This window comes from Pseudopipra pipra, chromosome 1, assembly GCF_036250125.1.
Source record: "Pseudopipra pipra isolate bDixPip1 chromosome 1, bDixPip1.hap1, whole genome shotgun sequence".
Taxonomy (NCBI): domain Eukaryota; kingdom Metazoa; phylum Chordata; class Aves; order Passeriformes; family Pipridae; genus Pseudopipra; species Pseudopipra pipra.
The window spans coordinates 28455283-28473331 of NC_087549.1; the positions used below are offsets into that span (position 1 = coordinate 28455283).

At 35.4% G+C, this 18049-nt stretch overlaps 1 long non-coding RNA gene across 1 annotated transcript in view; it reads right to left on the bottom strand.

Moving 5' to 3' along the window:
* Positions 1-11499: 11499 nt before the first annotated feature.
* Positions 11500-18049, bottom strand: part of LOC135416459 (uncharacterized) — an 82941-nt gene continuing 76391 nt past the window's right edge. Inside the window, exon 4 of the long non-coding RNA XR_010431590.1 lies at positions 11500-11631. This is a non-coding gene — a long non-coding RNA (uncharacterized LOC135416459). The remainder of the gene's footprint in view (positions 11632-18049) is intronic.

The window sequence follows — 18049 nt, forward strand, 5'->3', positions numbered from 1 at the left end:
GCTTGAGCAAAAAGCATGAAAGTTGAGAATCTAAAATTTAGACATAGCCTGATTTATCAAATTTAGTTAATAAGCTGATTTTCTTAATCAGTTGATTTTTGTCTACTCAGAATCTCTGTCCCAATATTTTTCACCTATCACAAAGAATGTAAAAGCCAAACAACTCAAGCTTTTATACTCTTTAGGCTCACTGCTCAGCCCTATAAGTGTTTGCATCAAATTCTCCCACAGAGTTAAGACAGAACTTTATTACACTTTCAGATGCTTGCTCTTTTGTACTCCCAGATATGAGAGAGAAGTCCAAGGATGGGCTTTCTCCAGCGGGCTGCTTTATCTTTGCTATGCTATTGTCAAGAAGAAATACCCTGTTCTTGTTTTAAGTTAGCACTTGTAACACAATATTGCAGTGTGTTCAACTTCCATCTTATCTTCTTCCTCAGTGAATATAATTCTGATCAATATCCAGGCTTAAAAAAGAGACAAAGAAACAAGATAGATTAGGAAACTTTCCAGGAATGGATTTGATAAAAAAGAAACAAAGGAGAATTTTGCTCTGACTTTTCAACAGGGATTGGTTTCATTAATACTGTAAACCACCACTAAGGTAATTTTCTCTGTCAGGTTGAACTCATTCAAAATTCTTAGTCTTCCCAAGTTATTGTACCTGGCCAGTGAAAAAGAATTTCTTATAGTATTTTCAGCATTTTAGAATAAATTTTAGAATCATTTAAGATAACTCTAGAAATAGAATAGCAAAAAAGTATTTGTGCCTGGGCAATTTTTAATTCGGGTTGTTCAAGAAAATTTCATGTAAATTCATATTTATATTGGTATTATCAAATTACAGTATAATTTGTCTGTTAATGGGCTCTGAGAGGGAAAATATATTTTCCCCTATATTTCTAATGTCTATTTTTATATTTCAGTTGATAAATAATTTTTTCTTCTGAGTCTTTTCTAGAAAACAAGGTAGAAGAAATAACAATGGGGAAAAGAATATAAGAAACATTCTTGGGTTGTAAATTTCTTAAAGAGTTGTGTTTTGATTTGAGAGATAATTTTTAATCAGCTTTTTTTGGGGACTGAGATTGTCTCATGCTATTTTTAAATGTCAGCTCTTGACTGCAATTAAGAAACTGTGGAGAAGGGGAGGGAGATTAATTCTTAGATGAAGAAAAGGAGACCATTTGCCTCCTTGAATTTCTGCTTGGAATTAGAAAGTATTTCATTTTCTGGTTAGTTTGATTTTGGGAGTTGACCAACAGGAGTAATATCCTGAATTCTTTTTCCTTCTCTTTATTTCAATTTTATCGTGTTAAATAAGCTATCCAGATGCTTAGTCTATCCATTTCTTTGAGGATTTATGTGTATTTAATCCAGAAGAACTTTGGCAATACAAATTATTAGTTGTATCATTAGTCACACCATTTATTTTCAAAAGAGTTCCTTGATATTTAAATAACTTTTTAACTTTAATATTTCCTTTGAAATACCTGGAAGTTTAATATTTCAACCCTGAAAAAAATTCAGTTGTTTTGGTGAAAAATGAAATTAATAAAAAGTCCAAACCAAGACTTAAAACTTCAGAATATAAGATAATACCAAACTTTCTAGTTTTTCATGGGCACTTTTTTCTTTTATCATTTTTGTCAATATTTCCAGATTAATAACTGCAACTGGTTGACCTGAAAAATTGAGTATTGCTAGCAGTACGTACTGTGATTTCAGTGCCAAAGAGTATAACTCTAAATATTTACAACAGTTTCCTATCATGCCGCCAGATGACTGCTAGGCAACACGCTGGGTTCGTTTTTTGCTCTTGTTATTTGTTTGCTGTGTAAAGAATGATTCATGCCATGCCAGTCGACATTCATACTCAGCTTGGTGACAGATTCTTCTGCGCCAAGTAACATCACTCTGTTTTCTGTCAGCTCTATAACTGGTCTGAGCTAGCACACCTAGAGACAACCTCTTCGGCCGATCAAATATACGGCACCATATGAAAGATGAAGGTAGAAGTGATTCTCTGTCCTCAGCACTATCTATGATACATTCCTAATTCAGAACACCAAAGACCACAGTACCATATGTCTCATTAAGGTATCTCTCCTCATTCTCACTTCTCTGTCTGCAAACATGACAGTTGTAGGAGACTGTTATATATCCAACAGATAATTGGTACAAGGTTCCAAGTCGCCTTGATCTTGCACAGACTTGGAGCTTGTCAGGACACTGTCACTGCATTCCAGCAGAGCTCTTATTAGTTAACTGTACTTGACAGCACCTCAGAAACTGTATATTTTAAGTTTAAGCAGATTGACATAATAAAGGTCATAACTTTTTTTTCTGGATAATTGCTGTCAACATTGATAAACATGTATTTCTTCTCCAGTCCATCAGAAGATGGGTGTGAATATGTCTCTTTATAGTTTAAATTTTAAAGTTCCTGGCATTTTGCAGAATCATTTATTGTTGAAACCCTTGGCTGATGTATGTAATTATGGGCCTCTATAAACATAGATGTATATATTTATATGTATCTTTTCCCATTTGACAATTATCTCTCCTCTTTCACAACATTAATGAAGACATATTTGATCTGAAGAGCAGAGGGAATTTCAAGGACCAGGACTAGAATATTTTTTAATATCCTATGATTTTATTTATCTTTCTATCTATCTATCTATCTATCTACCTATCTATGTAGTGGTTTGAACTTCAGATAGTACAACTCTTTCTCATCAGAAACAATCACACTACTCTAGGAATTTGTTCCTTTAATGATTGAAGCAAAATAGAAGAGACAACTAGGCTTATCAGAGTCATCAACAACCTTATTTTTTCAGTTGTCCTGCTGTTTTCTATGTGCATTGTTCTGTACCGTGTAAGTACTGGTACCTGAAAATTGTCATAGTCAGTGCAATTAAACTCAGCAGAAAACTGCTGCACAGGATTGTTAAAATCTTTTTGGGATTCAGCTGCAGCTGTTCAGCAACTAAAGCATAGAGGTACTCCCTAAAGCAGTATGTGGAAAAATACAAGAATTCAACTAGTATAACATCTTGATAGAAGATTCCTAGCAGTGTGTGGCTGTCACAGCTATGTTCCATTTTTTTGTGCTCATTATCACAGAGTAGTAGAGATCTGCTTTGCAATGAACTCTTTCCAGGGAGGTAATAATTAGCTATCTTTGCATTTTCTGATGTGATATTCTAGAGACTCCAGTCTACGTTTTCAAAAGTGGTGGTGGTTTGAAGTACTTGAAGTGAAACAGTTTAGAGTGAAATACTGAGTATCTGCTCTCTGAAAACCAGACCTTTAGAGCTTCCTCAAAGTCTGCATTTGAAAAATGAAGGAACACATTACTCAAAGGTTACCTGTGAAAATGCAGGAACATTACTTGCCACTATCAGGGAAGATATTTTACTTTCATGATAGGAATAGATGATTTTGATAGAAGTCATCAAAGTGTTGGACTGCCAAAAGATTGGTCATGTTACTTGAGAAGAAGAGAATAAATCATTCTGCCCCAGGAAGAGCATTCTGCTGTCATGGAGAATTGCATAAGAATAAAAAACAATTGACATGATATTGGGGCAGGAGTTTGATGCATGCTTCCTTGGAAAGTTGAAGCTGAGAAAAATAGTTGTCTTTAAGAATCACACTTCCAAAGAAGAGATGAAATGGAGATCGATGCAGGATATTTCACTTGACTCTTTGTCCTCTGCAGTCAGTTCCTGGGACTTTTAGTCATATATTCTAGCACGTGCATTGCATAGACCTAAGCTATGATGTGAAAAATCAAATTTATACCATGGCATCAAAACCAGCCACAAATCCATTTAGACAGCTTTAAATTAAAGATGTTATGTCTGCAGAACTAATAAGAAAGGTTTTAATAGCTCAGTCACTCAAAACAAACAGGTTCCTTTATGATAAATAGCCTTTAAAGACACCAGAACAGAACCTCAGGAACCTGTAGAATACTAGACAAAATAGGGATAAAGGGGAAATCTCTTCTCGAACTTATTTTATTGAGAAAAAAAGTGAGACAGATACACAGGTAGAGGAGAAAGAGAATGACACACATATCATGGTGGTGACTGATCTAGGAAGGATGGGATCTGATGAGAAGTCTGATAGATTGAGGTTTTAGTATTTTAATAGTGTGTAGGAAACTTCCACAACTTGGCATATGTGGGAGAGTGTTAACATTATTGCAGATACACTTTTATTTTGTATAGAGTAGTTTATAACAAGAAATAAAGACCAGATTGTGCAACTTCTAGGAAATTATTTTATTATTTATGTTTTATACAATCTGTTAGTTTTATCTACTGTGCTTACATAATAAGCACTGAGTAGTAAAGTAAGAACTATTGTCTTTGTTCAGAAATGCTTTCTACAGTTACAGAAGAATTAAAAATGAGGAAAGAATGCTGAGACTAGAATTTGACTCTTAAAGATGGCAAATTCATGCTACTGTGCGTGTATCAAATATTTCACAGCATATTAGGTATTTCTCATCTTCTACCATGAAAAAGCTTGTTCATAGCATATTTGACATTGCAGAAGGCCAAATTAAGTGCCATCAGGGGCTTCCTGAGGGAATTCTTCCATAAAATTGGCTACATTCATAAAAAGTTTAAAATCCAGAGACCTGATGCAAATCATCTAGCAAAATGATTTAACCAGTTCATTGCTCTGACATGTACTAAAGACTATGAAGCTTTCTTAGTAAAATAATTAAAATATCTCTGAAAGTAGTTGGCTACACATTTCAACTACTTGAATACACAGTTCTCTCTCAATTTACGTAACACAGTATTGTAATGCAAACTGAAATTAGCTATTCTCCCTCTACTTCCTCTGTAAGCCTCACTTTGTACATTGGTGTGATAAGGGTTCAGCTGAGACACTTGACTATTTTGAGAGAAAGATTTTCCTAGTATTTTTGCAATATCAAAATAGCTTTGGGTATGCAATGTCTTAAGACATTTGATGGAATTATCCTGGTGGATGTTCCAATGCTTATTCACCTTGTGGATTACAAGAACTGAGAGGGAAAAGAGGATAATCAAGCAAAAGAGAAACACATATGAATATTTGAAAATTACCTGTTAACTCATGTCTTTACAGTTGGCATTATCACTAATAACCTTTGAAATTTATCTCAGTGAAATATGAAGATTATTCCAAAATTTGTTGCTCTGTATAATTCTTTTGCTCTCTTTCCCAATAATGTCTTACTCTGTCCTGGCAAAAGTTTGACATTTGTTCCTTTATATCCCTCTCATGGGCAACTTGCTATAAGTGATTAATTCAATTACATCATCTAAACAGACACTAGGGAGTTTTATGTCAGCTTTATGAAGTGTAATGGACTATGTCATATGTGACAATGCCTACCAGGAAGAAATTCTCAGAGGTGTTGAATGCACTTATATTTTCAGTAACAATAAAAAAATTACAAAGTAGCTAAAATTAGCATGAAATAAATGATCTAGCAATTCAAATGGAAAGAGAAAAGAAGGAGATCTGGTCACAAACAGCTGACCTGCACAGTTATGTTTCCTGATGTTCTCAGAAAACACTACGATTGAAACAAAAACAAAGAAAAAAAATAGTTGCTCTATATGGCTGGGGGGTTGAAACTAGATGATCTTTAGCCCAAATCATTCTATGATTCTATGATTCTATATGCTTCTTTTAGAGAGCTAAATGTTGTATTCCCCATTTAATACATCATTAGCTTTAACACTTACTTTTTTTTAAATCCAGCCTTCTTTACACTTAGTTTAAATCTATTTTGTCGCGCTCTTTAAAGCACGTCTTTGACATTATACACTTTCCTATATCTGGCTCTTTTATTTAAAATAAGATGTCTGATAGGACAAGTCCAAATTATCTACATATTAGACTGACAAATGGACAGTGGCATCAGATGTAAAATTTCAATGTGTGCAGGAGCTCTCTAAAGGAAGTAGGTCTGTTAAGAAATGCATTAGGGAGTTGGGTCAATACTATGAAGGTCAAAGTTAGAAGGCTAGTACAGACTGGGACAGAGAGAAATTTGCTTAATAAAGTAGTAGGAGAGACAAAGGAGTTACTGGTAAAATTCACTTGTTGTCTGTTCTACTGAAAAGTGGATCTAGAGAGCATGCAAAGAAATGACTGACCAAGGGAAATGTTTCCATGAGAGATATGAGTGTGATTACTGGACAACGTTTGCAAAGATGGCTTTCACAAAAGTAACAAAATTAAAATCAAAACTAAATAATTTATAGAACTTTAATTTTGAACTCTGATTATGTGGTAAAATGCCTTCCTGGACTTCATTTTGCTTTCTTCAACTGAAGAAAGTATTGCTTGATGAGGAACCCTTCAGTGCTGCCTTTTTCTCAGTCTAAGGTGCTCATTTTAGATTCTCATGCACTGTGCTCTATATGCCAATTCTGATCAGCTAATACTCCATCCTGTAGTCAGGTGATTTACACCTAAACATATCTTTCAAAAGCTTTACAATCCTCGGAGTGTTGCATAAAGGATTATGAATGATAGTTAGTAAAAAAGTAAATTCAGGATTTGAAAATTTTCCTTTAAAGCTGATTTGAATGCATGTCCAGAAGCATGCTGAATTTAGTGAAGTTTAAGCAGTTTAAGGAAATTGCTTTGAGAGTTAAGATATTTCATTTTTTTCATCTAAAACATCTGATTGTCCTGGTTTCAGATGGGATAGTATTCATTTTCTTCTTAATAGCTGCCACAGTGCTATGTTTTGGATTGAGTATGAGAATAATGTTGATAACACATTGATGTTCTATTTGTCACAAAATAGTGCTTACCCTAAGTCAAGGACTTTTCAGCGTCTCATGATCTGCCAGTGAGGAAATGCACAAAAGGCTGTGAGGGGGCGCAGCCATTACAGCTGATCCAAACTACTCAATTCCAATTCTCCTCCCCGAGGATGAAAATTTCATGCTTTGTGCAGGGCTTAAATTCATGATCTTGCATCTTGTGGGCCATTTTTGTATAGCAAAAATGGAAAACCTTGTGATTGATCATAATCATATCTGGAAAAAAAGAAAATATTTCAGCATGGGATCATATGTGGCCTAGCACACTACTGTTTCCTAAGAAAAATATTTTGAATTTGCTTATAGAGGACTACAAAATGGAAAGTGATTTTTAAAGTGAAATAAATTAAAAGGGAGACATGCTTTCTTTCTTATATTCTTGCTCTCCCCAAAAGACAAAAATGTGAGAACAGACACCTAAATATGGTTTCTGTTGTTATTTCTCCTTAGGAAAGTCCAAGGCTGCTTCACATTTAAATTTTTATATTTGGTCACAAGACACCATAATAACAATATGGTAAGATCAGAAAGTCATCTATTTATTGTTTTCTTCTGAATGAGAATATATAAAAACTTGCTGTTAGTGGCCTGCAGCAGGAAGGCAAATGCTGAAATACTGCTAAGTGACATTAAAAAGACTGTATTAATATCTTTCTCATTTTCTCAGTGCAGACATAAATAATATATAAATGCTACAATAGAAAAAGGGGGTGCATGGTTTGTGCACATTCATCCTTGACTTCAGTGCAATTTTGCTCTGCATTGACATATCACATCCTTCTTCAATAATCTCTTTCTTCATAAAGAACTGGATATTGAATGAGCAAAGCCAAAGAAAACTAGCTTCCTCCATTTGTACTGTGAAAATACCCACATTTCTGGGAAGCACTGAAAGAAAGCCTGAAAAGACTCAGAAATACTCAGTCTCACTGTCATGCTTTTTCTGCCCTGTGGTGTTACTAGAAGTTTGAATTTGGGTTGTGGGAATTGCTTTCAAGTTCTCTGTTATTTATTGTTCCATGCCAGGGTTCACAAGGACAGTAAAACTGGACAGGCAAAACATAAAGCCCTAAATCACCTCGATCAAGTTAATCAAATGACAAAATCTTGAATAATGGGCTGTAGGTTGAACAAAGACAGGCCAAATTCGAGCAACACTCTTCCCTATTTAAGTGAAATTCATGTGCTACTAAGAAAGGAAAGCAATTGTTATAAAGACAACAATTTCCTAAATGGATGCCAAGGACCTGATTGGATCTTATGATTCCTATCTGACTTGAAAAATAGATCCTGAATTGTATATGGTCTGGGGGTAAAAATAGGGCAAAAAATGTAAGCAGAAAGAGTAGCCTTTATTAAAATTAAGTGAGATACGTTACTTTTACCCATAAACTTTTCCTGTTAATTCCACGGATAGCGCGTTAATTCTCTGGAATTTGGATAGCTTCTTCCTGCTGAAACTTTAGTTCGTGCTATTGATAAAGACTGTAAATGGTCAGATTCTTGAACTGCAGAATTATGCAAACGTCAATGGATGCTTAACAGAGTCTACATCAAGTTCAAGAAGTATGATGCCCAGGGGACTGAACTAGCTTAGGGCAAGCAGAAAGGTTGTGTTCTGTTGTGAGTCCATCTTATTTTCTGTGACCTGTAGCAAACTCAGGGTAAGAAAGTGGCATCATATTGAAGCAATTATGCCTAATCCATGTTGATAGCTGCTGTTGCAGGCCAGGGAGAACACTTGCACAGGTATGGCGAGTAGGAGGCAGAAAGTTAGAAGGCAGGAGTTAGAAGGTGCCTGAAGGAAAGGGGAGAGTTAAAAATGCCTCAGAGAGCCAAAAATGTCTCCCTGCCATTCTAGCAGCATTATCTAACATATGACAAATACCCATATGTACAAGTCGTCTTTTGTATCATTCAGTTACCACAGGATGCTCATCAAAGTCCTACTGTAAACCCTGCTTTCACATTTCCTCACCTTTTGTCCCTATTTGTTTTGCATCCTTGCCATTGCATTAATGTAGATGTGGGTTGGACTGGGAATTCAGCTGCATACAGAAGGGAAGTCCTTTAAAAGGTTTTAAACTGTCACAAAAACAGTGCTGAAGTGATCTGTCAATCCACTTTTTCTTGGCTGAATAAATATTTTAAAGTTGATTTGTAAGGAGATTGAGTTCACATTAGGGAGAAGATCTTTGCTTACAGAATCTTTACTAAATCCTTTTTTCTGCATGTCATTCAACACCAAACCCCCTCATTTCTTTGTGTCTATTATCTATGGCCTGTCCTTGTGACAACTAGGTGTATGCTATTAAATGAAATTAGAAAAATGTAATAGATGGTAATAGCTTTGAAATTTAATAATAAACTTTGAAATTTAGCATTTCCTGAAAATATTAATTTATCTAGTTCCTTTTCAAAAAGCATACACAAGATGAATAACAAACAATGTGCCATAGGAGGTTAACTAAAACTCCACAGGAAGAATCTATATGTCTGGACTCTATGCTAATCTTCTCAGGACTGCAATGATTTTTGAAAATTTAGCAAGTAAGCAGTGATTGCATCTTCCCTGAACTGATGGATAGGTATCAGAGAACTAAAGGAAGATATTGAGACCTTTTATTTACTCTCCTCGAGGCCTTGTTCTGATCTTATGTTCTGGTTGTTAACGCATAGCTGTCAAATCTACAGTAACAAAGATCATGCACAAGAAAAAGAAACTACAAAATTTTCTTCCTTAACATTTGAAAACCCCAATATACTACCAGAGCTAAACGTGTGCTTTGTTTTTTCTGTAATAGTTTATAGAGCCACACTTCTATTTTTAAGGAAATAATTTAAGACAAGGATTTGGCCAGGAAATTAATTCACTTAAGTCATAAGTTTTTGCTGTAGGTAAACAAAATGATCTAACAGAAGACCTACTAAACAACTCAGTCAAGTTATCACTGAGAAATATTAACATGCTCGAGATAAATTTATCAGAAGTGAAGGATCAGAAACTATTGATATCCAGAGCCAAAGGAGTGGTAACAGGTGAGTCCAGATGGCTGGGATCTTAAACAACAGAAGAAAGATGATTAGAGAAAGACAAGCTTTCAATAAATGTTATCACTAAAATGTAAGGATGCTTTTTCTTAACTTCAACAGAACAAATTGCATCAGTGAGCTAAGCATGATTCATTACAGTTGGAAATGGGTATATAATTAGTCCTTTACAGGACTGAAAAATTTATGGTATTTTTAATTCCTTTTTCTTTCCTCCGTTTTAATAAATATTTTTATTTCATATACACAGACATTTGCATATATATTTGATAGATACAATTTGTAATTTAGCGACATTGAACTGTTGGAGCAAGTCCAGAGGAGGGCCACGAAGTCGATAAGATGACTGAAACAACTCCTCTATGAAGGCTGAGAAAGTTGGGGCTGTTCAGCCCAGAGAAGGGAACATTGTGTGGAGACCTTATAGCAACATTGCAGTATCTGATGGGAGCACGCATGGAAGTCTGAGGGTTCCTAAATATCTATTTAGGCTAGATATTAGGAAGAAATGTTTTACTGTGAGGGTGGTCAGACACTGAAACAGGTTGCCCAGGGAGGCTGTGGGTGTCCCAGCCCTGGCAGTGTTCAAAGCCAGGTTGGATAAGGCCTTGAGCAACCTGTTCCAGTGGGAGGTGTCCTTGCACATGGCAGGGGTTCTTGGGACTAGATGATCTTCAAGGTCCATTCCAACCATTGGTATAGGTTAGTCCCTTCTAAACACACAGAGATTAAAGAGAGGAAGAAAGGAAGAGAGGAAGAAAGGAAGAGAGGAAGAAAGGAAGAGAGGAAAGAAGAAAGGAAGAAAGGAAGATCATCAGTCCTCCCACCACCTAGGCTTTGTGGATGTACCTTTTTACAAATAAGTCTTCCCCGCCCCGGGGCTAAGTTTCTCACTTTCTATGATAATTAATTGTCATGTGTAGTTTGTTTTTCTAGACCTTTCTGGAAATCAGTTGAAGGGCTTCAGGGGTCTTTGGTGGTCTTGACTCCTCCCTACTGGACCAACCTTTCGTCATCAGTCCATGCCTGCTTCTTTATCTCATTCCTGCAATAGTACTGCACCATGTTGTGCTTATCTCCAAGAGCCCAAATTGTTTGCCTAGAAAAGTGCTGCCCTGCCTTCTGGAGTGCTCCCCAACCTCTGGTCATATTCTTGCTTGTTCGCACAGCATGTACTTATCAAGAGACCTCAGTTGGTGCCATGGCTATCTGCCTATCGGTATTTGAGACATACACATTAGCCCCTTATCTTTTGGGCTTCTACAATAGTTACTTGTTTAAATAGACCCTTCTAGTTGTGTGAAACTATTTCAGCCAATTGAAGATACCAAAGACTTGGCAAATTGTGAAGAAAATCTGATGCACTATAACTTTGTCAGGATTTATGTTCTTGTTTGTTTAAGATGTGATGATGAGTTTGGACAGAACCATAAGTTCCATCTTAAACTTGCTCAGCTTAGTAGAGCTCCTAGACCTTGTCAACTTACTTCTATTATATTAAAACGAAATAAAGGCAGAAACTCTTTGACCTTTTAATTCTGATGTGAAATTAGAATTCTTATATAGCAAAAGAGAAATAAAATGCCTTTGGGTCTTCCCAGTCCTCCATGGAGGCTTTAGCTGCTGCTAGGTGCTCTCATGCTTCAGTGGGTAGTGGGCATATGTTTCCTACAGGCTTTTTTTGGAAACTCAAGCTACTGCAAATCTTAACCCATATGACAACCTGAGGTTTTGGAAGAGAAAAAAATGGTGGTTACAATTGAGTTGTCTAACTTCTGATATTCTTTCCCATATAAAATTAAATGCAACAAGTCACAATGTTTTGTTGGGATTTTTAATCACAGTGCAAAAAGAGCTGGCTACATCACACTTAGATTTCCACAGTAGCATTAGATACTTTTAACTGTTTCATACACTTTGCCTAAATACAGAGGCCTGCGTGCATCCTCCAAGATGTCACCATAGCCAACTTACATTACCCGAAGTTTACAAAGCAAAAAAAGACCAAGGCCCGAGTACTGACATTGCAATAATTAAATATAGAAACAACTTGCTTCTGCTTTTTTTTAGAAACACTAACATCCTCTTAAATCCATACCATCACACCAAAGCCACAATCATTGTGGTCTGTGTCTCTAGTGGCATCTATTTGAATATGTTCAGAATCAGTGAAAAATGAACAAGAGGAGTCAAAGAAAAAGTTGTACGATACAGCAAAAGTTGAAAAGAGCGGTTGCCTTCTGTTCTTTCTGATTCCTTTTGTAAAAAGGACAGAGAAATAAGATCTGAAATGTTCAGGCTCTAGTTAAACTCATCTTAATCTTATTAGAATTTCTTGAGCAACAGAAAGGAAATTGAATTTGTGCAGAAGTAGAAAACATCCTTATGAAAACCTCTAGGCACCCTGTAAATTGCTTAAACAAATTATGTAATTAAATGTGCAAAATACATTTTCAATCTCAGTTTGCTATATTAGGTTTAAAAACTCAACTCTGAAAAATAGCCACACAATTTTTATATTGTCTCATTAAGCTCTATTACTACTTTAATTATCAATAAAATTTTACAATGCAGCATGCCCTAGATGTTTATACGGCACAGCCCCTTCATTTCTTCTTACCTGACAGACTCCCAGCACAGAGTAGCCAGGATGTCGCAGTGAGAAGTGCCCTTCTTGTGTAACTTGACATTCAGTACCAGGTTAATCATGGAATTATACTAGCAAACAAAGAAAGCCATAGGTTGCGGCAAATGTGGAGAGATGCGTCTGCATGTTTTGATTATAAATATCCTTGTTTGGTTTTTTTCTGCAAACTTCATAAAATTAGGAAGCAGTGCATCACAAACCTATATCAGAGACTGAGCAACTCTGCTTGTGTCAGCAACCAAAGCCTTTGAAGCCACAAAGCCACTGAAGCAGTTGAAGTCACGGTGATGAGACAATTAGGTAATGTTTCAACACACAGTGAACACAGGAGGTAGTCACAGGATGCTACTAAAGCTTCCTTTCCAGTAGCTGGTCCAGAAAGACTTGGAAAAGAAAATAAAAACAAATAAAACAACCAGAACTCAAAGAGCATATTGCTTTGAATATTCCCGCAAGATTTAACTGAAGAGCTTCCAAAGTGAAAGTTTTTCCTCTGTTGTTTTTAATAATTCTTGTTAGGGTTGTTTTGTTTTGATTTTAACCAACAGATGTAGGATCAGAAATGTGTGTACATCTGCAGATGTCAGTTTTGTGTCTCATGCATATTTCATAAAAAACTAGCATTGAAATGAAGAAAAATTGCTTTTTTGGAGTCGCTGTAAGGTCATATATTTGTTTAATTTTAGTATATTTCTCCCACGCAAGAAAAGACTCTCGAGGAAAGCAAACAAGGATTTGAGAAGATAAGTGATGTGTTTAGATACTTAAAAGTATTCTAAACAGATAACAAACTAACTGGCTCATTCCTAATAAATTGAACAGACAGTAGTGATTTGAACGAACAAAATTGTTGTGCCATCTTATATTGGCTCCCATTTTAAATATAGCATTTTGTCATAGATCTAGATTCCTGTACTCTCATTCTCATGGCCTCAATTCAACAAATCCTGAAATACATAGGTAACCTATGTTGTCATCTGGAAGTTAATAAAATAATGAAGCAACCTGTGGATATCAGTCAAGATATTTCTAAATATCAGAGTCACCATCCCTGGAAATATTTTAAAGACATGTTGATGTGATGATTAGGTTTAGTGGTGGACTTGGCAGTGCTGGGTTACTGCTTGGACTTGATGGTGTTAGAGGTCTTTTCTGACCTAAATGATTCTGTAATTCTATGATAAAAAGTTCCTAAGAAAAAGTGCCACTGCTATGAGGATCTTGAAATGGTCACATTATCACACACTGGCAGCCCCTGTATTTCTTTCTTATGAGTCTTCAAAGCAAATATTTATGTAAATACCCCATGGTTTAACAAAGAATGTTCACAGATAATTCAATTACTATATAAAATCAATGTAAAAATATAAGAAATATATTTTCTTATATAAATATAGAAACTATATTTAGAGCTGTTCAAAAGCTGAAATCCTAACTTGATTCTTTCACTTTTCTATCATACAGCACTTGCTATATTACATTAGGTAAATACGTTGATGGATAGATGTGCTATGGGAATTTTAAAAAATGAATTATTGGAGAAAAAGTACCCCACTTGAAATCACAAAAGTAAAAGCAGGAGAACTAAATTATTTTTAATTACATATGGTTCAGTGTAGTTCAGTACGGTTTCCATGTCTGAGAACTTTTCTCTGACAGACAACTAAAAAGTCTCCTATCTGAATTCTCCTCTTTCCATAAAAATTGTTTTACTGTACTTTAAAAGGCAAACAATATATCTGATGTGAATTTACTGTCCTGGTTCTAACTGAGGAACAATGTGAGGAGACAAGATGTACAAATTCTGGAAAAAGACATTGTTGCTAATTAGTCAAAACTGTTTTCAAAATCTTTCTCTTTGGGATATATAGGACCCCTTGTTCTTCCACAGCTATGGAAGAGAAGCACCTCTTGCCATTTTTGTATGTGATTCCAACTCCAACCCCAGTCCCAGTAAATAAAGATAAGTAAATAAAGACAGTAAATAAAGATAAGGCATGCTAATATGAGCAGGAGAAAAATTATTTCACTCTCCCCTTGTGGAGTCAAGATAGAACAGGACAGTTGCTACATTTCCAGATATTCTAAAGACCATACAAGACAAACACAAGAAATAGTTTTATCAGGAATGAGTTTTACAGTATTTGATTTTTCTGCTTCAGTTCTCAGCCCAGGAAATGTAAGGCTAGACAAAACTAGGAACAATATATTTTCATCAATTTGATGTTTATCTGCACAAAATCTTGTATGCTATCTTAAACAATACAGAATACTTTGACAGATACAAAACTAAACCAACAGTAAGCTTTAGAGATGTATGAATTTTTTTCATTATATAGATCTGAAAGGTTCTGATATGTTTAGGAATCATGTTTCCTTTTTCATTGGTTAACACTACATTGATGTCATATTATAAACAGGCCACATTAGTTTTTTAATTCCAGTTCAGCAATCAAGGTTTCTAGTAACTTGTTATCTCTTTTTCTTGCTCCATATGGCAATATTTTTATTTGTATTTTTTTGTTTTGTTTTCTCTAAAAAAAATTCCATTGAAATGAAAAAAAATCAAGAAAAATTCACTGTCTGGAATTATGTTTAGAGTAATCGTATTGAAATACAAACTGAACAGAAGAGACTAATACCTATGTTGTGCAACCAAGACCTGAAAATTCTCATAATGTACTTAAGGAACTTCAAGAATACATAGAATAAGATTTAAAGGGAAAAAAATGAAAATTCAATATTTCAATATTTTATTTTTTAGTGTTTCCTTGCAAGTTTTGGTTAAAAAGTAAAGGATTGGTGAAATAGAATATCAGTAGCTTGTGTATTGGGCAGGATAACTGAAACTAATTACATGCGCTTTTCTAATCCCCAGGATTGCTAATTGATTTAGAAAATTATGAGATTCCAAGAAAGCTAACCAATTTGTTTATATTTGCTTAATTGATAAATAACATGAGTTTAAGGTTGAAATTGGCATTTTACTCACTGTTTCTCCATTTGGGATGAAGAAACTAACCTATAGAACAGGAAAAAAGTGAACCTTATGATAGTTACCCTGGTATGGAGAGTATGTCAGCTTTAAACTGACTCTTGACTTTAGGAGTCCTTAATCATTGCTGTCCCACATTAACACAGTCCCTTCATTGGACTTTATGCCCTAGCCCCAGACATAAGGGTATGTAGTGAGAGGACAAGGGTTAATGGATTTAAATTGAAACAAAATAGGTTTAGGTTAGTTATTAGAAAGAAATTCTTTTCTGTGACGATGCTGAGGCACTGGCACAGGATACCCAGAGAAGCTGTGGAATACACCCTATTCCTGGAAGTGTTCAAGGCCAGTTTGGATGGAGCTTTGAGCAACCTGGTCTAGTGGAAGTTGTCTGTGCTCATGATAGCAGGTTTGAAACTAGATGATCTTTAACGTCCTATCCACACCCAAACCATTCTATGATTCTATGATGTGGCATAGATATGGCATATTCTCTCTTTACTGGAGGAAACTATACAGCTGCTTGGCAGATTCAGTGTAACAGTTGCAAAATAAATAGATCAGTCACCAAAGTCAGATTCTTTGTGGAAACTGGCCATCAACAACATCATCAGAAATTGCTGAATTTCAGATAAATTCTGAAAGGTCTCTCAAGGGACACACTGAAATGCAGAGGAACTCATCAGAATTTCCTTCAGAAAAGTGAGATCTTCAAACAGTTGAAAACACTGAAGTAAAAGTTCTGACAAATGGTTCTTTTTAATAAAAGCTAAAAATTCATATCCTGTATTCAGATGCATACACAGAATCTAAGACAATGACAATGAAAAGACAGGTGCAAATTTTTGACATATTTTAGTAAAGACAGGAAATCCTGTGAATTTCCTTAAAGAATATCCATAGCTCAACATATTACTTGCATTTAACAAGGAGGTTATGCCCACATCTTTGCATAAATCAACATCACTCTTTCTGTGATTTCACCTTCCATTGTTAGATGTTTAATCATTTAAAATAAATTTTTGGAGGGTGCTTTTTCCTGTATCCTCTTATTATCACTATTTTTAAATTACTTTTTTTTAGTTGAAGATATGTCTCAGATTTACAAACAGAAGGTGTGATAATATCTACTGATCTCATCTACCAATCATATAGTCTCCCAGATATATCTTCTTTAGTCTGACAAAGGGAGTAATACATATTTCTGCAACTTCAAGCTTCTAACATTGAGTATCATTTCCAGAGTTCCCAATCAGTTTTGGTGCCATTAATATTTTTTTGGTGAAAGTTTCTTCATTTAGTGAAAACAGTTTCTAAATTCTTCAACTGGGATAAAGCACTACTTATGCTATTCCATTTTAAAGTATTATGTGATATTTTAACCTTCAGGGGAAAAAAAAAAACCACAACAACTCAAAATCTGTTTAATATTTACTGTCATATTTTCAAATGTTAACAAAGTGATACTCAGTCTCCCATGTTTCAATTTTTTATAATAAAAACATTATGGTCTTGCCATATTGCTTCAGCAGCATTTTTATATTTAAAAAGAACACTTTTCCCAAAAGTTCCTTTGAAACAAAATTGAAATAATAAAACAATTACGCATGCCAAGTCTCTACTTCCCTGAACAGTGTTTTCAAGTATTGAAAGGAATTCCACAGTTAATTATTTCTTCTATTCCCTTGTTAATCTCTCTTTTTTCAACATCAAACCTATTAATTTAGTCATTAAAAATACCATGGATAGGATCCAATTCACCTAACTTTAGACATCTATATTGAAGAACTTCATGTGAAGTACTTAGTTCAATTACATTAGGCAAAGACAAAGCAGCATAATAAAATCACAGAAATGTTTGGATTGGAAGGGACCTTTAAAGATCGCCTAGTTCAGCCCCCATTGTAATGCACAGAAACCTCTTCCACTAAATCAGGTTGTTCAAAGTCCTATCCAATCTGGCCTTGAACACTTCCAAAGATGGGGAAGCTGTGCTTGCACAACTTCTCTGGGTAACCTGTTCCATTGTTTCACTACCCTCATAATTAAAAACATTTTTCTATATATCCAATATAAACCTACCCTCTTTCAGTTTAAAACCATTGCTACTTTTCCTGTCACTGAAGGCCCTGGTAAAAAGGCTCTCTTCATCTTTCTTATAAGTCCAAGTACTAAAAAGCCACAGTAAGGTCTCCCTGGAGCCTTCTCTTCTCCAAGCTGAACAACCTGGAGAACAACCGCCTCGGCCTTTCATCATAGCAGTAGTATTTCAGACCTCTGATCATTTTCATGGCCCTCCCCTGGACCCACTCTGACAGTTCCATGTCTTTCTTATGCCAGCCAGCCCCAGAGCTGGATTCAGTCCTCCAGGTGGACTCTCAAGAGAGTGAAATAAAGTGGAAGAATCACCTCTTTTGACATGTTGGCCACACTTCTTTGTACACAGCCCAAGATAGGCTTGTCTTTCTGGGCAGTAAGTACACATTCCTAATTCAAGTC